General features: G+C 37.8%; 1 protein-coding gene across 2 annotated transcripts in view; it reads right to left on the bottom strand.

Annotated features, from left to right (window-relative positions):
* The window catches only part of LOC120425491 (uncharacterized), an 83,929-nt gene extending 63,443 nt beyond the window's left edge, over positions 1-20,486 (bottom strand). The window contains exon 1 of one of the 2 annotated variants that reach the window (XM_039590040.2): positions 19,596-20,486. The gene's annotated coding sequence lies outside the window, so the exon portion shown is untranslated. The remainder of the gene's footprint in view (positions 1-19,595) is intronic. The other variant, XM_039590039.2, reaches the window with a different exon arrangement.
* Positions 20,487-22,849: the final 2,363 nt, after the last annotated feature.

Genomic DNA, 22,849 nt, shown 5'->3' with positions numbered 1-22,849 from the left:
ATGAAGTTTTACGGAAATGCGAGCAATTTTAAGATTTTTCATGTGTTTTGGACCTCAAACTTCAATGCCCGTTTTAACCCACTTCCCTTTGTCGTAGAGGGCTCATATTTGGCATGAGTTCATCTCATGTATAGACAAACAAACCCTGAAAGTTTCATCCAAATCGGAGCACCTCGATACGACCTGTTTCACATCGGTGAAAAACTCGCTCTTAAGTAAACCAAAACTTAAAAAAAAAAAAAACAACATATTTCAAAGTAGATTCCATCAGGAGAAAATGTGGATGCGGATTTGTTCTCTGCTAGACTGTGTTATTTGAAAAATGTACTGTTTAGCACTTTCCATCCGCCAACCCGTCGCTGGCAACAAACTGAAATCACGGACAGCTTCCGTTGTTCGAATCTATCACCGAACCAGTCTGTAGAAGCTGATCAAAAAACAACAAGCATCGATTAGATATGGCACGTATGTCGCACTTTCCCTTTCTCCGGCCACCGTCATTAATGCATTTCCGCGCAATCGTCGAACAATCTCCGGAAAGTGATCAATTTTTAAGTTATGCCCAAGCAATCCGACCGTAAGTACGAATTGCAAGCAATACATCGCTGACGTGTGACGACAGCGCGTAACCTTCGTTCTATCTTGTCATTTTGTCGCCATTATTTCAACAAGTGCTGTGTCTCACTCTAAGGCTTTTTGAAATATAAGCGGGGATTTGCAAATAATTACTCCGGTCAGAAGTATTTTGGAATATGCAGTCCAATCAATCGACATTTTTGTGACAGTCACTTACAAGATCATTTGACTCTCACCACAAATTCTAGGCAGAATTCGTTTGTTTGACGATTGATCATATCTCGGATTTGTTTTCAAAAAGACGTAAGATCCATTTGTAACCAAGGACCTTTTTGCATCGGTATTCGACCTACTTACGAAAATCCAAAAATTCTTGAGATTGTTCATCTACACGTCCTTTATTCAAGTACCCAAAACTAAAAATAAATGAAATTTTATTTCAATTTGGAGAAAAACGAAAATTATGGTGGCTCATACGACTTTTTGAAAACTCACCCAAGGTATGGCCCATGACTGCATTTAATTGATTGCTGTCACCACACTTCATCTCATAAGCAAGAAAATGATAGGAAAAGTGAGAAAGAGAAAGAGCATTGGCAGTCGCACCGCCCGACTGTTTAAGTGTTGAGTTCGGCATGCTTTCGTGTCAACTGACGGTCGTATTCAAAAGCCGATCATGGCAGGCGAGGTTACCGATCCTTTTTCAAGTCACATGTTACTGTTTACATGTTTGGTTTATACTTATGAATAAAATCCTTGCATATGTAGAATTAGCAGAATAGTCAGGCAAAATAAAACTTATTTAAAAATATATATTTATAAACTAAAACATCGAAATGCGTTTTCCTAGAAACGTACATGTGTCAGGGAAGCTCAATGTAGACGATTTACGCTGTTCCGCCCGGTATCTGCTCGTATGTCGTCGTTAATGTAGTTATTATTAAGCATCACAGCTAGATTGAAGCCGCGACGTAGACCCCAAGATTTGTGCCCGGTACAACAGTCATATAATCTAGATCAACCCACGAAGCTAAGCAATGATCGCAATTCCGCGGCAAAATACCTTTGGAGGTGTATGTGTTGAACGAGAGCTGATCGCTTTTTGTACTCTATCCACTTGCTCATCTATGTTGCCTTCCGGAATGATCAACTCAACTCACAGCAGCTGGTGTTACTGCTGTTTGGTTTTCCGTACTGGCCAGAGCATGCATCAATTTATTTGATTACAGTTACCGTACATTAAAATGAGTTTACCTACGTTTATGACTTGAAAAATTGAAAAAGGTATAAATTGCTAGATTTAAAGAGAAGATTTTTTTTTCGTTTATGCTTCACTTTCTGGCGATAAATTCAGTCATCTGGTCGTACAATAACAAAACGATGGACGGCTCTAAACGATGCGAGTGAAGTGCCTAAAGAGTCCATCGTCCAGAAGAAGTGGCCACAAACCTGCCCGCCCAAAGACCTGAACATGGCTAGCCTAAGACGCTAATCAAAGGGAAGCTATAAGCCGTATCAATACGCTTATCTCCTCTTTCTCTCTCACTTTCATGGTCGGTGTTATATTTCTAATAAAACACTCCGATCATCTCTAATGAAGATGTTTTCGAATCAACGATTAGGGCGCCTATTTAGGTTGACGCGCGTGGAGCTACACAGCTGCTCCACTAAGCATGGATAAATGGTCTTACAATCAACATAGATATTTTACGGGGGCAACCATTAAATTACTCCCAAGATTGCTTTCGCTGCAGCTATAAGATGGGCTGACGGTTTTATAACTTAATAAATGTAGTTCAGTGAAATCTTTCAACTATCGGCGAGTGATCACTGATCATCTTAATTGTTCCAAGTATGTGTTTTACCTCGGAGAAAATTCTTTAGACGCTCAACATAACGATGCCACTGTCCTCTCTTGTATTTAAGCTTGCAGGTTTTCCTATCTAGTTAGCCTAAGAGAGCACAGAGGTATCGATAAACTGACGTTTTCTCTTTTTAAAAATTTATTTTATAAATCGCTCGTTCGACAACTTTATGGGCTAGATTAAAACAGTCCGGCTTTTCAAGTGACGAGAACTTGACGCCAACTGATCCATTACACCGACCAACAAAAGTTCTGCGCAGGCTCAACTAAAGGGAAAGCATGAAATTTAGGGTCCCTAAAACACGCGCACTTTGAATTTTTCAAAAATATTTAGGAAGGGCCGAATGGTTTTTCTTCAAAATTGTATGGAGAATTAGTGTTGTTCGCTACTCCCACATCAAGGCTGTATATCGAAAAAAAAGATGCCATGCTCCCACATATTGCATGCAATTTTTTGCATGTATGCAACAGCGATGAACCGCCCTAATTCTCCAGACAAACTTTGGAGAAAAACCATTCGGGCCTGTCTAATTATTTTTTTTTATTCAAAGTGTACGTGTTTCTGGGAACCCCAAACTTCATGCTTCCACACAAGTTGAGCCTGCGCAGTCAATTTTGTCATTTTTTGTTGGTCAGTGTTATTTAAGGGGTGCATCTTGCTTGAACATTCAAATTAGTCTCTATTTCAACCTGATTGCAGAAGCGCTTTAATAATTAGAGCATCTTCACAAAGCAGGAAAGGCTTCCAAACTAGTTCAGATCTCAAACAAGGTGATCATTAAAACATTAGGGTTTGTACCATCGACCGTGAGAAGCATGCGTGTATCTAATAGCCGATCATGGTAATGAGTGATAATTAGAAGTGTTTATTCAAATACTTTTATAAAGTAAGAGATCGAGGATAGGTATCTTCGTGAATCTCAACTTTATGGAATTTATCACATTGAATTCAATTTAACCGTAGATGGGTAGTTAATAAGCCAGTAATAAGGCGAATCCAGAATTTATTTGCGGTTTTGACTCCCTTCTTCAAATATTTGTTTATTTGTTAAATAAATATGCTTAATATAGACATCACACAGTCTTTTCAGACTGAATTTACTAACTAACAGGACAAACACAGAACACCCAGAGGAGATGGGCGGGAATCGAACCCGGGCCCCTTAGCATACATGAGGGATCGGCAGCCGAACCACCACGCCACGAGGTCCTCCTAATGCATGGAAAATACAAAAAAGTTGCTATTTGGAACAAGCAGAAACAAGATATTATAAACCGGGATAATCCATGGGAGAATTTTACGTAAAAAGCTTTTAATCATATTCATTTTAAAGAACATTTATGACTAAAAATATTCTTTCAGTGAAAATTGCAATTTTCAGAAGAAAAAATAACGTGTTTCTCTTATACTGAAAAATCAGTACCGTAAACCGGGGTGACTTTGATAGGATTTCAATTTGTTTTTGAAATATTTTCCAACAGGTAAGCTTTTTCTCAAGATTATTATTTTTAAAACATGTACTGGGGTAGGACACACAAAGTCCATGCACTATTTTGGAAAAAAACGTTTTTTCAATAGTCTTTAGAAAAATATTTACGTTCAAAATTCTAAGTTTTAATTCCGGGGTGACTTTAATAGTCATAGTTTTTCTTGTTAAAATCATATTTATGATGTTAACTAAGTTTATAAGCTTTTCAGCAAAATACATACAAATTTTAGGTAAAATTGTTAAAAAGTCGGAATTTTGCCTGAAATTTGTTAAAACTAGTTTTGTTTATAAAATTATTGATTTATATTGCATTTCATACTGAATTCGAAGCACGAATCACAAGTTTACACATTTTACATGAAATTTGTTCAACTGAAATTGTCTATAAATTTGGAGATATTTTTAATTGTGTTTCAAAAACACATATTATTTATTATTTACAAACTTATTTAACCTTCTCCTAGTGAAAAATTATCCAAAGAATCCGTAAATGCATTCAGTTTTCCGATTAAAAATCATGTTCATTGAGAAAATTATGACACTTTGAGAAAAAAATAATAATGACTTTCATCAACATTTTCTTAACTATAGTTAACTAACTTTTTAAACTTTTCAAAATTTTATGAAAAAATCTTCTTGAGATACTTTGAAATCTTCTCTACCACGGTCAGTATGTTTCTAAACCATTCCTTACGTATTTTAATTGTACTCTTCATTTTGCGGAAAAATTGCAAACCTTTCAGTCACCCCAGCTATCAAAGTCACCCCGTTTCACGGTACTTGAATATATATATTTTTCTAATATTTTGGAAAACCAAATAAAACGATCAATTCTGAATATATTCTCACAAGTACAATCCTCTTAAAGTCAATTAAACAAACCTAACTGTTTTGAGGTTTCTTTCAAGCCATGTGTTTGTAGTTTTTTTTTTCAAAACCTGAAGTCCAGAAGAGGCATGGAAAAAAACCCACTGTGAAATTGTTCTGGTTCCCTCTCTAATCATCTGCCGAAACTGCTAAACCTTTGGTTTGTTCGACTTCCATGCTTTTACGAACAATATAGAAACATACAGAGCTTTTCGGCACCTGTTAGAGGTAAACGTTTGAAATCAGAAAACAGACATTTCTGAAGCATCATGAGAAAAGGGTGGAAAGTGTCTGACCTGATAATTTTATCACACTAAATTAATCTTCTTAAGACTGTAAATGGCATCATGTATTATGTCAGCCATCGGTGTCTTGGCCTAAAAATATTGTAGAAATATTTTCTGGAAACATTTTACTCGGTTGAAGCTCAGTAAACCACAAATCAATGCTACCAGTCCAGTGGATGCTGTAATGATCTTTATTATTTCATCAAGTTTATTTTTTAAGAAATGGTTATTTACTACACTGAAATAAGAAAAAAGTACCAAATTCCTCAATTTTAGGAATTTTGCCTCCTTTTCTTATTAAGTAATCCAAAAAACCCAATTACTAAATAAGAAAAGGAGCCAATATTCCTAGAATTTAGGAATTCGGTACTTTTTTTTATTTCAGTGTAAGGTCACAGTGAAGAACTGCCGAAGGCCCTTAAAACGATAAAATGAAGGCCATCATTCAATTGCATTATGTTCAATTATGACGCCATCGAAAGTTAATGCGATTCTTCCAGACACCGAGTTTAATTGATTTCAAATGCGTGCTGGCTGAATGGGTCCATTTGCTCTTTATATTGATCGTACATTTATATTCCAATAAAGACACTGCTCTCCACGAAGAACTCCCTCGGGACGTTCGGAAATTGCAGTCTACATTTATTGAATCTCACCTTCGGTAGTAATTTTTATGTCCTTTAATTTGCTGCCCATGTCATTCCATTACCCATTACACGGAAGGAGACAATGGTATCGAGTGCATAGTGGTCTGACAGCTTCCATCAAAAAGTCTAATTTTGGATAAACATTTTTTATTTTCAAAAAATTAAGTTAAAATTAATATTTTGAACAATTCTTAACAGTTCCTTGTCCGATACTAAATGACACATGTACAGAGTACATCACTTCACCTTACGTACACATTTTCAACCGTATCGGTCTCATTGAACCTTAAATGAGGAATGAGGACTTTTTATTGGATTTTTTTTTGCTATTTTATCTTTTGCACACTTGCCAGTGACCGCAGCAGCCGCATTGGCATCAGCCGTTAGCATCACAGAGCTCCGCAGGAGATAAAAACAAAGAGCATGCTGGAAATATCACAGTTTATGTCACGACGGTCGGCGCATCCAACCGCAAGGTCTAAAAATTATCATTATTTTGCTCGATACTTAATTTTTTAGCTATAAATGCAAACGGTCTCTCTCTTCTCCGGCTCCTGACTTTGACCTTTGAAGGAAAGTTTAAATGAGATAAAAACTGACTGTGGGTAATCAAATTTAATTATGTTATGCTGCTCGTGCCGCCACTGGAACAGGCGCCAAAGTGCTTCTTAAAGATGGAGAATGTATATCAATTATGCGTGTACGTACATAGCTTCATCTTAAGATGGAAGGATCCTGTTATCTAACCAATAATCATTTAAGTGGAAAATTGTATTTTTATGCTATGTTCAAGCAAATTGTTTTTTGACTGAATATGTTCAAGAAAGTACTCAAACATTTTATTTGAAATTTACTTACACGCAGAAAAACCTTGTGCACGATCAGTCTGTACGAAGTTCGATTCAACAGTTTTTTTGTTGAATATGATCAACAAAAATTTTCGTTGAAATAAACCTCGTTTTTTTCAACAACTCAAAAGTTTTTTGTTGTTTTGAAAAAGTTGCATTGACTTTAGCGTTGATTCAACTAATATCTTGTTTGCAAATTAACAGTTTTGTTGATTCAAATATGCCTAATGTATCTGCGTGTATATTCGTCGGTAAATAAATAAACAAATAAAAAAATTATGTTATAAAAAACTGATTAACGAAATTTGCACAATTAACTTATTGATTAACTCGCGTATTATCTGTTTGGATTAAATAAATGGAACTATTTGCCGAATTTTTATTTCTCTCAGAGTTCATTTGCTATTAACATGTAAGCGGAGAAGAATAATGATATCCCGAAGAGTAAACTGCGCACCAATCGATGCCGATTCGTTTGTACCTTATTCATTAATGATGTTTGCTCTCTATGGGAAGAAAATTGCTTTTACCATCAGCTGGAACATTTTTCCTTCACTTATTCACCCTTTACCGAATTCCATTTATTGCCATTTGGCAAAAAGGCTATTATGAGGTACAGATGTCAGTGTTTTGTAAACGTCTGCTTTTTGAGTTTCAAACAATGATATTAGAACCGCTAGTTTTGAACGCTAGAGGCTACGTGCTGACCTCAAACAAATCCTTACAATACGCATGTTGAAAAATAGTTATTTGCCCTTCCAATATGACCGTTAGTAGGAACAAGTATAAATCATCAAAAGTTAAATTTACCTGTGATTGGCGATTATTTATAAATTCTTCAATACCTCACCCTACTACAATTCATCGGAAAGATTGGTTTTTGGTGAGAACCTCCAATCTAATCGGAAAGAAAAAAATTCTCGCCATCACTGGTTTCCGTACCCTAAAACCAGGTAAGCAGCGAAAAAAAGATCAACGATCTCGCCGACAAAACTCTTCTTGGGCATCAGCAGGGAACTGACCGGCATAGCTTTGTGCCGAAGTATTCATTTATCTTATTCGACCGAATAACGATTATATAAGCTGCTCAAGTCAGGTTTGGGAATTTTGCTATAATCGCACGCGACCCCGTACAGTTCATTGACACGGATAAAGTATTGTCCAGCTTTGAAAAATTAAAGTCATTTTAAATTCTGTATCTGCATTACTATTCTAAGCACACTTGAAACCAATATGTTTGTCACGGTATCAATGGTTTTTTTTGTGGCTCATTTGCATATTTATATGAGCGCAAATTTAGTAAGAAAGCATTCTCTCTGACACTTGCAGTGAATATATATTAACTTAATTCTTCAATTTTATTTAATCAAATTTTCTACGTGTTCTTGACTTGCTCACAAAACCCCTCTGTGTGAATTTGCATGTGTTTTGCACACCGGCCAAAGTGTTATAATGGAAACAACATTATTCGCCCAGAGTTGCAAAAAAGCCATACATCCACAGCAGAAATATTTGACTAAGATACCAATCATCGCCTCAGTAGGCCAATCGGCATCATCTAATTTTCCACTGTTTTCGGAATTTTTTTGCTAATGAACGGATGCGGCGAGGTTCTCAACCTTTGCCTTTTTGCACATGATCAAATAAGCATCCAAAAGAATAGATAGAAGGAAAAAAACAGTGGGATATTTTGTTATGTCGTATACGACTTTTTATAAATAAGAGATCAGCAGATTCAGTAAAAATATACAGCATTGCCGGGACCCGCGGTGTAGGGGTAAGCGTGGTTGCCTCTCACCCAGTCGGCCTGGGTTCGATCCCAGAAGGTCACGGTGGCATTTTTCGAGAGGAGATTTGTCTGAACACGCCTTCCGTCGGACGGGGAAGTAAATGTTGGCCCCGGTCTAACCTAAAAGGTTAGGTCGATAGCTCAGTCCAGGTGTAGGAGTCGTCTCCCTGGGTCCTGCCTCGGTGGAGTCGCTGTTAGGCTGTTGGACTAACAAAAACAATGGAATCTCGCAATCGAGAACGCCAAGGCCAAGGCCGAGGATTTTGATTTACAGCAATGCCTGAAATAAATAAATTTTCAAGTGAGACATTTATGACTCTATCATAAATCATTACGACCGTGCTATCATGCCACACGTCGATTTAGGGCCGAATTCATAACGCCATGCATACTGTGCAGCTTTCACCTTTTGCCCTTCACAGATTCCTTAAATGTGATGTTAATCCTGAAACATTCAACAAAAACACTGAACACTCATGAAATCTTTTATGTGTCGTTTTATATTTATTTACTTTTGCATAAACACACAACTTAGGAGAAAATTGGTTACATTCGAAAAAAAAATCAGTCTAGTTTTGGCTGAATGTCACGTTATCTATAATTTTCCAAGGTATCGATGAGAGTAGCTTCTTCCCCCTATCTATACAGTCCATAAATGCATCCCGAAAAGTCGTTTAATATTAAGTTGTTTGTATACCATTATCGATTGGATCAACAAACCTGTTTGCGAATTTTTGGATCTCTTTTCATTACGTTTTCTTACTTAATTATATTATACTTTGGCGTCATGGCGACTCAATCGTTCGACCAACAAATCAAGACGTTGAAGTCACTTTCGTAAAGGATAACTTTCAAAAGAATAATCTCATAATTTTAATTTCGATATAAGTTTATGAAATTGAAAAAGTGTTACTGAAAAAACACTTACCAAATAAATGCCTATAAATCCTTTGTATAATCATTCAATTTCACTTTTTTAAATTTAGATCGACCACAATCCGTGAGATATTTTGTTTCATTACATGAATAATATTAAACAAAAACATTGTTAACTGGGCTGGTCTTGAAAATTCTAACGAAATTCAATTAGTATAAGAAATTCGTTTTGGAGTAAAGCATTCTTGTGGAAGCCAGTCGAGTAACTTGATTGTACCTCCACGCAACAGATTGGACCAATGCTGTTGGCAATCAAAAGAGAAACATCGTAAAGAACGCCGTGTTTCACTGCAGCCTATTTGGACAAAGCAACGCGCGCTGGCCAAATGGCCTGCACTCTGCGTTGAACTTCGAAGCATCGGATGAGCTTTTCAACACTAGCCAGGTCCAGGTTCCATTAGATCCGTCCATATCGTGCCGAAACGTGCACCTGCGCTATTCAATGTGCCATTTTCGCACGAACCAGCAATCATCAAATGCTCCGAACTCAATTTTGACCCCATTTGTGCGAAAAAAAAGCGCCATGCAAAAAAGTTTTTTTGTCTTGATTCGGTGCAAATTGAAACGAAATGAAGATAGATAAGTTAGAGCAAACTCATCCAATTTAGTGAGTTAGCCAGTTTTAAAACAAAAGTTCGATGTTTTCAGATCAAATGGCAAAATCAAATTTTATAGCTGGTGCTGGGGATAAAAGGTGACGAGCGGACATTCCCGGGAATCGGCCATTTTTGAACCACTTGATTCCCGAGAAATTTGGTCGTATATTCTATGCATAGAAAACATATCAAGCTATATATTCAGGAGCTGGTTCGAATCTGAATTTGGTTCATTCTGGGGAATGAGATACAAATAGTCTATCAATGTGATTCCATCAGAAACAAGGACAAAATGGTTTTTTACCTAGTTCTCTAGGTATTTTTTTAAATGCTGGTGCAATTCCTCCGAACGCTTGCAGTCACAACAATATTTTGCACTACTCTTCTAAGAAATCAGAATTGGATCTCGACCGAATCCGCAAGACATAAACATAGCTGATTTTAAGATGATTCCAAACTAGTTTGCCTGTCGGAATCTAGCCTCGAGCAATCTACGTTGGTAACAAGCTGGAAACAACCTTCCTGCTTCCCTGTTTTCATACTTTTACCAGGCCAAGCCAAACCTTGTGAGAAAATTCACAAAAAAAATGACGTAATGCTTTACGGATTTGCCGTGCGCGCTCGAAATAAGTTGTTATTAGTTTTAAAATTATACATGCTACAAATCTGACGTGTTAATTAATGGGTAATTGACTTAATACCTAGGTCTAGTCAGGAAACAGAAACACCACACTTTCGTGGAAATGGATTCATGGGGCCATATTGATGATTTCAAACTTTTTTCCCCATTTTTGTTGGGGGGAAAAGGGAAGGTTTGTGGAGGTTAAAAAAAGTATCTATCCATCGCCTGGCATTTGAACTAACGCAGATTTGATGTGAATCCACCTGCTAGGGTGCTCCAAATTTCCTGCTATATAATTTGAAAGCTGAATTATAGTGATGATACATCTTCTGTGATTTGTTTTATGCCACTTCTGCGCTTATTGAAAATATTGGCAGCAACTTTCCGCTGAATACAACAACTTTCCTAGAGGTATAGGTAAATGTAGAACATTTCAAGTATATTATTAATTTTGATTACCCTTTTGCTGAACATTCTATTAGAGGCATAATTTTCTTTCTTTTTTCGATTTCTCGCCGGCAGTTACGAGCACCGCGAAGTATAATCAATTGGTTTATTTAGCTGTACGAATAGTGTATAATAACCTATTCATAATCTACGCTCGCACAAACTTTGAAAAGATTGACCACCCCTTTTTCGCCCGCCGTTGCCAGAAAGTGGGAGGTCAAGATTGAGCCAGAATGCCAAACTAAGGCCCGAGGCCGGTAAGCTGCGCTGCCGCCAACCGAAAGTGAGAGATACTGCTCAATTATGGCTAGGATAGACGCGCCAGCCCCCTGGTCCAGGTTGATACCCCACACGAATATGGGAAAATCGATCGAATCTCCAGCCCATCAAAAATCGCATCGGAGACGGTCGGTCGGTGGCTAGCGGCCCGTAGATATTCATCAGGATTGAGTTGCTGCTGCTACCTTGGGGTGTGATCTGGATTAGGGACCCACTCGATACAAAAGCAGCTCGTTTTACTTTCACATCACTATGATGCATGCACACATCCCAAAGCGGGCGATTTAGGGAAATTTAATGATAACTCATTAATTGCAATTTGACGGACGTACACACAATGTGTTCAAAGGGGTTGAAGTCTGGGGAACTTTTTCCTGCATGCCTGCACGGTGTAACAAGCGCCCTGTTTCACTCGATCGGCCCTTGCTGGAATGCCTTTGTGGACCAGCCAACCAGTGTTGGACGACCTTTCAGGATGAAACGGACTGAATACGCATCAAATTTTCTGACTGACCCAGTTCGGAATCGCGATCGACCGGAATGCTCTGATTTTATGTTAACATAAGCGCATGGGCTGCAATTATAAATTCCCTTTCGCGCGTTCAGCAACGTTCGACGCGATTGAAAAAAAACGGATGTTGTCTAAGGCTGCCGAGAAACAGCGGCATTCACAACTTTTTGAAGTATTTGAAGCTGTATGGTTTTGATGTTAACTTTCATGATGAATACATTACCAAATTATTCAAACTGAAATATCAAAATAATATATTTTTCATGGTTAATAAAAATTTGCAGACCTCGAAATTTTAGGATCGAGTCTAGCAAAATAAAAAATACATTTCCATCATATCTATAAATAGAATTGTGAAAAACAAAGTTCAAGTTAATTGTAAACACTAAAATTTATATTGTATTAAAATGATGTAGGTTTTTGGTGCTACTGCTTTGGTGGCTTTTCCTACCGAATAAAAAATCAATCAATCAAAAAAATCAATCAAGTTTGTATCTGTACTCTGAAGTTAATCACTATGGGACTTGTTTTGTATGGGAATTGCCCACGAGGGGGGAAAGGGGAAAGACCAAGTTATCTCTGTACTTTGAATGTTTGAATTTTGAAGAAGATCTGTGTTGATCCTGATGAGTTATTAGCAATGCGATGAAAAGAAATCGGCTTATATACTTGAAAGTCAATCAAATCAAATCAAACCATCCACATTAACGACCCCCGGGTCTTTTGTGGTCTCTATTGCAAGTTTCTGCTCGAACCTAGGAGTCCGAAGAAAGGGGAGAGCACCCAAACCTCTTTCTACTCCAAGGAACCTTCCACCCCAGTGTTTGAACTGACGACCTTTGGATTGCGAGTTCAACCGCCGCCAGCGATTCCACCGGAGTAGGCTTGGTTTGGTGTGTTGTTTGTACTTATGGCATGGAGACGACTCCTACACCTGGGATGACTTAACGGCCTAACAACCAAGGCCGGGACCGACATTTTACTTCTTCATCCGATGGAAGGTTGGAGCAGATGGGAATCGAACCCAGAATCATCCGCTTACAAAGCGGACAGCGTAACCATTAGGCCACGCACTGCCACTTGAAAGTATATAAGAGATAAGTTACGGAAATTGCTTTCCACAAAATTGATCGACGCCACCAACATCGTCAACACAGCCGACAACAGTAACCCAAACTGCGAACAAAGCTAAACTTCGTTTACCTCGCCGCGATTAAAGCAAGTAGGGGAAGGTGGGGCAAGACGACCATATGGGGCAAGAGGAACAATCGCTCCTACGGCCGTAATTTGTACAATTTTGATTATTTCCAGTATGAGGAAATGTTGCTAGCAATGCAATTAGCTGATTCTACTACCACATAACCGCCAAAATGACGTAAACGCCACGGGGCATTAGATTTAATGAAGTTTTTTTCGAAACCTTTGTTTTCTTATAATATTTGGAAAGTACAAAATAAGGCTTAGGGTTCGTTTTAAGGCTCATTTTATCAAAATGCTATTTTTCCTAGATCAGTAGTGTCCCTACAAATGACATGCACCTATTACAAAGTATGATTTAACTTTTGGTTATTTTTGTTGAGAGCTTTTAAAAAATCTTGTTCAGGTGGGGCAAGTGTACCATATGGATTTTTTGTATGGAAAAAATTACGAATTGCTGCAACAACATATTTTATTGGGAAATAAATACATGAAAGTACTTAAAAACTGATAAACAATCGTTAAAAAAAATTGTACATACAAAGTATAGTGATATTATGAAAATTTACTATTTATCATCGAAGTAGTATTTTTTTTCGTAAAAACGATAAAATTTTTAGTAAAATATTATTATTTAATCTAAAATGGAAGAAACCATTCAATTACATTCTAATCTGATGTATCTAAGTGATAACAGTTCAATTGTTAGCAAATTACCATATTTTTTCATGCATTGTTTCTCTTGCCCCAACGGGTTGCTCGTCTTGCCCCACTAGTTGAGTAGAACGTACGGAAAATCAAAAATTTTAAAATCAATTTTTCACATTAAAAAACAGGATTTTTTAAAAACTTGTTTAAACAAAGTCTTAGTCAAGACCTAGAATAAGATGATTATAATAAAATCCGACAGATTTTTTAACTTTTTAATGGGTTATAACGAGCATTTCCTTAGCTTGTTACACTTGCCCCACTTTCCCCTAGCTCGATTAATGCTCAGTAAGCAAAACCTCAGTACATCATGTGTGAGGCTCTGGGGGACTATTCGATTACAATAAAATCAGAACGTTTTGGACAGTCAAACTCGACACTTTGGATTAATCAATTTAGAGAAAACCACCCTTCCATAATGGACGTTTTATAACTATATATAGGACGTATATAAGAAAATATTTTTTTCTAAAAAAAAATTACCAAAAATCAGGATCAACTAGGATCGTGATGCACCTTTCGACAAAGTTGTAGGGAATTGAATTTCCTACAAGAATCTCACTCACCTTAACCGATTTAGCTCGAAATTGGCTCAGATGCTGATTTTTTTTATTGTTGCCATAGTGAATAGAATATCAATAACCTACCAAGCTAACCAAAACATCTACTATCACAATTATTCCTTTAGCTGCGAGCAATAACTAATAAAAAACAACTAATGAAAAAAGTCGAACTTACGTCCTACCCAGTAGTTGCTTACAATACGGTTTTACGGTACCGAAAATAATCTCGAAAAATATATGAAACAAGCCTTAATCTAATCTAATCTAATCTAATCTAATCTAATCTAATCTAATCTAATCGAACACAAGCGCAGCCAGTCCGAAGAAAGCATCCTGGAAGAACTAAAAAAAAAATAAAAAAAATTTAAAAAAAAAATAAAAAAAAATATATGAAACAAGCCTTACCCGACAAACTTCGTTCTGCCTTTTTTCGTTTTCTAACGTTTTTAACTTTTTTTTTTTGCTTATTCAGCCTCCTGTGATCAAAATATGATTTTACGTAACTTTTCCCATACAATCTGCAGATGTACTTTTTGGCGTAAGAAACTCCTTGGACTTATACGAACCCAACGCAACAAAGAGCACCTCGATCCGACGTTCCGTGCTGAATTGATTCGCGTTCGAACAAAACCGTCAAAATAGTAGTTTATGCAACAAGTTGCAAAAAGAGGATTTTTTCAGCACGAGTCGTACATTTATCCAACGAGGTTCACCGAGTTGGATAAATACGACGAGTGCTGAAAAAATCAAGTTTTGCAACGAGTTCCATACAACATTTTTTGCAATTTCGAAAAACACCCATTGAGTGAAATTTTAAGTCGAATTTTCATGTATTTTGTCAATAAATCGCTTAAATCAAAAAAATGTTGAAAAGTGTTACTTTTCGAAACAAGTGCTGAAAAGTTCAACTTTTCAGCACCCATTTCAGTGCTGAAAAGTAGAACTTTTCAGCATTTATTTTGAAAAGTGTTGCTATTCGATTCTGTTATTTTTGGTACAGAAAAGTAGGCTATTTCGTCGTTCAAGAATGACAGGAAAGATAAGTAGTTTCACGACGGAATTGCAAAAAAAAAATATATAGATTTCGCAGCGGATTTAGATTACAATTACTGAAAAATCAAAGCAATTTCTGAAAAATGAAATCTTCAAATATTCAAACATTCAAAGTACGGAGACAACTTTGATCAACCAAGATCTGTCGTGCTGAGCTTGGTGGCCTTTTAAAATCACTTAAAGTTTTAAAGTGAAACCGTCTAATCTTAAGCTTTGCTTTCCCTTCCGTGAGACGTTGACAGGTAATAAAATGCTTCAGTTGTACATTGTCACTCGCACTATGGAATGTCAAGTCCACTGTTCGCAAATAGCATTACCACTTTTTGTCCACCGGGCACCACAACCCTAATAATAGATATTAAATGTGCTCATACAATAAAAATGCTGTTACACTTTTTATGTGTACTTTTAAATAAGAATGAGCGTAATTAAGGATGTCATTTACCTTCAGAGATGTTAGTGCACCTCAGAAAATACACATAGACCAAACGAGTTCTGATAATCGATGCTGGCACACAGGCCATAATAAATATATACCAGAGAGTCTGGCATCTTGCACCGCCGCAGCATCAGCATCACTTCAAACTCCTTACTACGGGTGCTGGACGATGGCAGGTTTTGAATGCTACCAGCTGGAGTTGTAGTCTCGTCTGCCATCGACGCAGTTCGTCGCTTACTTGCATCTCTTTTTATAGAACGAAGTGAACTTCTATGCAGGCCGGCCGATGCTGCTACTTCAAAATGACTTAGAGAATGACTTGCAAACAAACAAGTTGATGTTGGTCACATTACGACATTTCATTACGGGAACTACCATGATTGATTTCTTCCCATGACAAACAGCCAAGACTTGAAGAGTGCAGATCAATGTTTCGAACGTTTTTCACTTATCCAACCAGATTTTATTGTTTTACACTCAAACCCCGATGGTTTGACACCAACTGTTGTCAAACGAACGGGGTCACTTTTTAGTTTGACACCCCTTTTACATGGAGTTCACACACACTACTGAACGTTTGTTTTGATAGTGTGCGTGAGCGCCGTGTAAAAAGTGACAGTTCGTCACTTTTTAGTTTGACTTTGACCAACCAACGGGGTACAAACTAAAAAAGTGTCAAACGAAAAAGTGACCAACGACCGGGGGTTGAGTGTATACCTAAAATAAACGTTGCCACGATATGTATTCTACAACTATTGCATTACATGACGCTCTTCAACAATCTCGAAAGCTATGCAAAAATAAATTTGGTTTGAAACCATTTTTTCATCACCTCAAGAAGCATCTTGACCGAGCCACGTAGCCTAGGGGTATCGCTTCCACCTCGTATGTTGTAGATCGAGGTTCATATCCCGGCTCGGATCAACACAACTGGTGATCTTTTCCCTTCTGGATTCGATTGCTTAGTAAAGGGAAGGTTATGTATCGTAACAAGCTGGACCTTATCATGACACCTTAGGGAAGGCGACCTAAAGAATGTTAACATTAACCTTGGCGTGTTAACAATAGGTTAAGAAATAGCCACTGAATCCGCTTTGTAAATACTCTTCATGGGTCATGGGGATAAACACTTTTTTCCAAGAATCAAAAGTTATTCTCGACCACATTCGCTCGTATTTGGCTCTAGAAATAATATTCGGTTGTGAAGCATGGGATCTTTAATCTTGGCACCATAATGTACACAGATTTTCATGTATTAAAAAAAAACGTAATAGAGTGGAAAAAATACTTTTCTATGAAACCAAAACATAAACATTAGCATGTCTTACTTACATACTTTACTTTTACTGCTCGTACAACCTCCGGGTCATGAGCTGTCTCCAGATGCACTGCCACTGAACTCGGTCTTGGGCTGCTACTCTCCAATTCCGACTCGGAACTCCCACACTTCTCAGATCTTCCTACATTAGCATGTCACCAAGTTTAAATGGAAAAAGCCGCCAAGTTTTAAATTCCGTAGTAACAGTTCAGTAGGGCGAATCTGCGTTTGCAGTCAAGCAGTCTATCCCTTTTGGTCACCTGAGCAGTTCACGTAAAGTAAGAGGGGGATAGACTGCTTGCTGCTTGAAGCTTAGGTGTAAAAAGCAGTTGCCTCAACATTCAAGCCTTCGGACACCTAGTTTTCGAGTAGGAATCTCGCAATCGAGAACGCCAAGGCTTTACAATTTCTCAGATTCTTTGCAATGAAACTTTTTTTTTTTAATCTGTTCAAGAGTTGTGTAGGGGACATCTTGAGAAAACTTTGCTGTAAAAATTACGTTCATAGAACAATTTTAGCAGGTGTCTAGTAGAATGTAACAAAACGGGATTGCAGGGCATGAACCCCTAGGCGTACTTAGCCCGAATCCCAAATATGAGCTTGTTTAGTTGCGAAACCTAGCAAAAGCCAAAACGCACCGATTTTACGGGTTAAATTCCATTTAAAATTCAAAGTCAAAGTGCCAGGCCCTGTGGCAACCAATCAAGCTCATATTTGAGATTCGGGCTCAGTACACCTAGAGGATCATGCCCGGAAATTCCCGCAAACTTGACCCGTTATATTACATCCTAGTGTCTACACTGCCCATGTTCGCATAAATGTTCCAAATGCATTTTCAACACTTTTGAGTTATTGATGAAGTTATATTCAAAATCGTGTGCTCTTAGGAGTGGGACAAACTAGCCTTGACTTTGCTGTTTTTGCTCATGAGACATTTATGCTAACATGGGCAGTACAGTTGAGGAACATTTCATCCAAAAAAAATTCTCAAAAAGTCAAACTTTTAATATATTTTTTTTAATTGCTCAAATAGTAGGCCATTGCAATTTTTTAAGGTTTATGTCGCAATAATTTACGCGTAGATAGCGGAGGGCCAGCGACTACCACCAAACTCAATATTCCTAGAAAATCGTGCCATAAAATGTTCGTATCTCTACACACCTAAAAAAATATTATACGAATGTGACCAATAGTTACAAATAATGAATGAAGCAAGAAATTTCCTGGAAACAAAAAAAGCATATGACCTATTTAGGAGACAAGCACACGCTGAGACTCCACTACCAAGTGGTTTGCATAAAAATGTTGTAAGCACACACACACGTTGTAGTTTCTGACTCTGATTATCGAAAAATGGAAAGCCTATTTCGCAAAAGCTCTGTGATGCCGGTCGCATTTTTTTCTCCCCTGTATATCCGCAAGTCTATCCGCTCATACTATGATTGAAATAAAAAAAAAAACGTCCAAAGCATATTGTTTGATCGGGCTTAACTTTGTGCCATGAAGATGTGGTTCAACTTTAGCAGCAAGGAAAAAAAAGTAAGGATGAAAAATTTGAATGCGAAACGCGCGCATAAGCCACACACAGAAACAAACACACATACAAGCTTTGAACACAGACGCACACAAGTTGTTCAAGAGAGTGATCGTATTGAAATTTTTTGGGGGTGCAGAACCGTTATCGTCAGTGTGTACACACATGCATTGATGAAAACTACACTTTTTGTGGCTTCACTACGAGCGCGCGTAAACAGAAATGAGAGCGAACTTATTTTCGGACTATCTGGACTCGTTTGTCGTCTTGTGCCGAACATCAACGAGAAAAAAAATGATCAATGTCGGGAAAACGCGCGATAATTGCGAAACCACACCTCATACAACAGCATAACACGAGCAGTGTGTGTGGCCGGTTGGTTTGTATTATCTAGATCCAAACATTGTTCTTTCTTCCAGTGTAGGCGGTTTTGCGGGTTAGACATTGACTAAAACTCGGTCGACGATAGAAGAACAATAATTACCGCATGCCAATTCACGTCCACAATGGCGGTACAGTACAGTAGGAAAAGCTTAATTCACAGTTTGCCTAACCACATATCAGGTGACCTTGACCCCTAATTCAATTTTGCACGTTCCTCTCTTTTTCAGTCATCTTCACACAAATCACTCTGGTCAGAAAAAGACCTCAGCGATAGTCGAAGGCACAAACCCCACTTCGCATAGATAACCTCTCCACACTCTGTGACCGTTGATGGGAATGAACAGGAAGAAACATGGACAAGCCACAGAAGAACTGGATAGCTATCGAAGCGGTGAACTTGTGCAAATTTCAATCTGTGCTTTATCCACTTTAATCTGTTTCTATGCCTCATCTAGACGGCTTACATGCCAAAGAAGTTGAAAAAACGGCAATCTCAGCAGGTTATCTGTACGAGCTCCAAACTAATTCATAAGGTACACACATAGATCCACAAGATCAACGAATTTGCTGAACCATTGATCACGGCTTTATTGTTGACCCAAGCCTGAATGTGTGTAAAGCAATCAATTTATCTACTAACCTGTATGGCGTGCGCTGTTTACTTATCGAGGATGTTAAGTAATCGCGTAGAATCCTCCAGATGCGATGCGACGTATTTATCGACGTTTCAATCTCGTACCGACTCCTTTGGGTAGGGGTCAATTCTTGTTCTTCAACCGTTGCTTATTCTGTTGATGTTGATGGACGTAGTCAAGCACTTGGTGAGCAACAACTAGGCAAGATTTAGCCCGATAACTTTCAAAATTAACGCAGAAAACTGTATCTTCCCCGAAACTCAACACTTATCGCGATCACTTTAGGTTTATTATCATACAAAAAATTCAATCACTCAATAACCAATAACAAGAAAAGCGATCACTACGCGTACCATACATAGCTCCAACTGGAAAAATGCACGCGGATGCTGGATGTTTTCTGATCGATCAAAACACACAAACAGTAAAACAATCGAGATCGAGAATGTTTGAACTCCAATCAATCGATCTACCTGTTTCGGAAACAAAAAAAAAACTTTCAACTCTTGCTTTTACTCTGTTTGTTTCTTTACATTTGCAATCAGCTGCAATTATTTCCTTTTTTACTCAATCAAACAATCCCAAATAGATCTCACAGAACTGGAGGCCAGACCCCATATGTACACTCTCCCAAGCGCCTATTTGTAGAACTTAACAATCATTTAAATTTTTTCACCACCAAAAATTGCTTTCGAAAATTTAACGTAATATGTACCGTTTTCGCCGGAGGTTCGTCCAGGTCGATCTGTTCGCACAAACCACACACGGGAATCTCAACCAAAAGGAGGACCTCAAAAAGAGCACGACCACTCTGTTCGATAGACGGAAGCGAAATGATTCCTCGCCGTCTATTCCGTACGCAATATAACTTTCGTGCAAATGAAATAGTACGCGATCGAGAGCGCGCGCTCGCGGGTTTGAAGGAAGAGGCTTCTTCGGCTGGTGCTGGTGCCTCGCGTGGACGGTTGGTTGATGGTGCTTAAGGTACCAATGCAGACTGAAACTGAGGAAAACCGTCCACAGTGGTGGCGTTGCCTTACTGAGGTTGGGTCGGTACCACGATGTGAGTGGGGCCGTTGACATCGTTTTGTGAAAACACAAATAAAATGCTTCTCTGAAAGCTGAACTCCATAGGAAGAAACCCTAAGAAGTATTATATAGATATTCAGAACTATAAAAGGTGAATATGTAATTATTTAAAAGCTTTTGTGGTTAGTGCCTTCCTTACCATTTACCCAAAAATGAGTCACCAGAAAAAAACAAGAAATTATCTACATCAAACATGTTTTTTGGTACAGAACCAACCAAAACCAAAAGATCCGGCTTCAAAAAAGTACTTAACGGTGCACATCAACCAGAGCTTTTGCAACCAGAATTTTGTTACAGCAATTTTAGTATCTTCACAACTACGGGTACTATCTAAATATTTTTTATTCATCCCCTAATGTACTCTCCACATTAGTCCACAAAGTAATTTACAACAAAGTTTGACAATTTATACAATCACGTTGTTGCAGGAATGGGTCCGTAAGTTTGACAAATTTTAGAAAAAGAAGACAACAACTTCCTTCGTTGCTGTGCACCCTTAAGAGGCAGTATTTGTAGATTTTGCTCGGTTTGTTGTAGAGGTCGTATCGGGGTGCTCCGATTTGGATGAATATTCAGCGTTTGATTGTCTATACATGAGAGGAACTCATGCCAAATATATGTTTGACATATTCAGAAACCTTACGAAATTCCACGTACTTAAGTTTGAATATTGGATTTGATTTTCGATTTTTTAAATAATTAAATAAGATAACTTTGAAAAATATAGTCATATCTTGTTTACCCTGTGATCAATACGTCAAATCGTCGCCATCGTGCTAACTTGTCGTACGTGCATTTTGGGCAAAATTGGGTTAAGAACGCCATTTTGTGCAGCTCACAATGCCTCTCCTTTTGACCTCCACAGATCCCCAAAATTCGATTACAATCCTGAGATATTCACCAAAAACCGAAAAAACTCCGTGCATTTTTGTCACTTTACATATGAAAGTAGTTTCAATCTTGTCGTGCTATCTTGTCACTCCCTGAAAATCGGGTACTAAAGCCCTATGTAAATTTTTATGTACAACGATAAAAAACACGATTAAAAACCATTTCTGATCACTATTTTTTCATTTTATTGCAAAAAAAATTGACTTGACAACATTTTTTCGATTGATCAACTATGGTCCCCTTGGAACGAGCTGTCAAGTAGAACCTTTTCTGTCAAGAAGGGCCGTGAAGTTATTTTTTTCAAAATTGAATTAAAAATCCATTTCAAATCCTTTGCGGTCGTTCAAAGGGTCATTGTACTCAAAAAAACAAGCTTTATCTTTGTGAACAATAATATCACAAATTTAAGCTTAATTTTAGGACCCAATTGATGTAAGCGTGACAATTGGCCAAAGGGATTTCAGATCAGGATGCGTTTGACGCACGTACAAGTTAGAATACCGTAAACATTTGTAATTATAACTCGGGACTCCAGCAACCAAATACATCCAAACAATGCACAGAATGTTCAGCTAAACGTGTTTGTTATTGTTTACATTGCGTGCTCTAGTTTTCTTTTATTCAAGGTCAAACATTAAAACGCGTTTTTTCTCGGAACGTCGAAATGGCGGGTGCGACAAGATAACACGACGACGTCGAAATGCTATATAAATTATACGAATAACCGTTTCACCCCTAGTTTAACACATTGTTAAAACAAATATTTTGACATGGCATTTTTCTATAAAATTTACAACTCGCATACTTTAAACTTACGATGCATTCCCTAAAGATTTGAATATGTCAAAATTGAGACCAAAATGTGCCGTCAAATACGCCTAGCAAAAGATAACTATGGGAAAAACTTCGATTGGCCAAAAAGTTAATTCCGTAGGCGTCCATGAAATTCCTTAACCTTTGACCTATGGGAGTATGGGTGTTACGGGTTGTTTCAAAAAGATATTGGGGTTTAAAAATTTTCATTTTTAACAGTAATTTGCAAAAGCTATAAGAAATAGCCAAACCAATCTTTCAGGGCTTCAAAGACCTTTCGAAAGCACTTAAGATTGTTATGGCTTTTAGACCGCAAACTGCAATGTACGTTTACCCCACTTCCCTTTGTCATTGAGGGCTCATATTTGGCATGAGTTACAAACTTCACCTCCGAGTATCAATGGGTAAATGCTATACGATTTTGCTCTTACTTGGCCCACAGTCCTAAAATAGCTCAAGGAACAAT

The sequence above is a fragment of the Culex pipiens genome, chromosome 1, assembly GCF_016801865.2.
Source record: "Culex pipiens pallens isolate TS chromosome 1, TS_CPP_V2, whole genome shotgun sequence".
NCBI classification, from domain to species: Eukaryota; Metazoa; Arthropoda; class Insecta; order Diptera; family Culicidae; genus Culex; species Culex pipiens.
The sequence above is the reverse complement of the archived record's forward strand: the minus strand, read 5'-3'. Positions and strand labels throughout refer to the sequence as shown.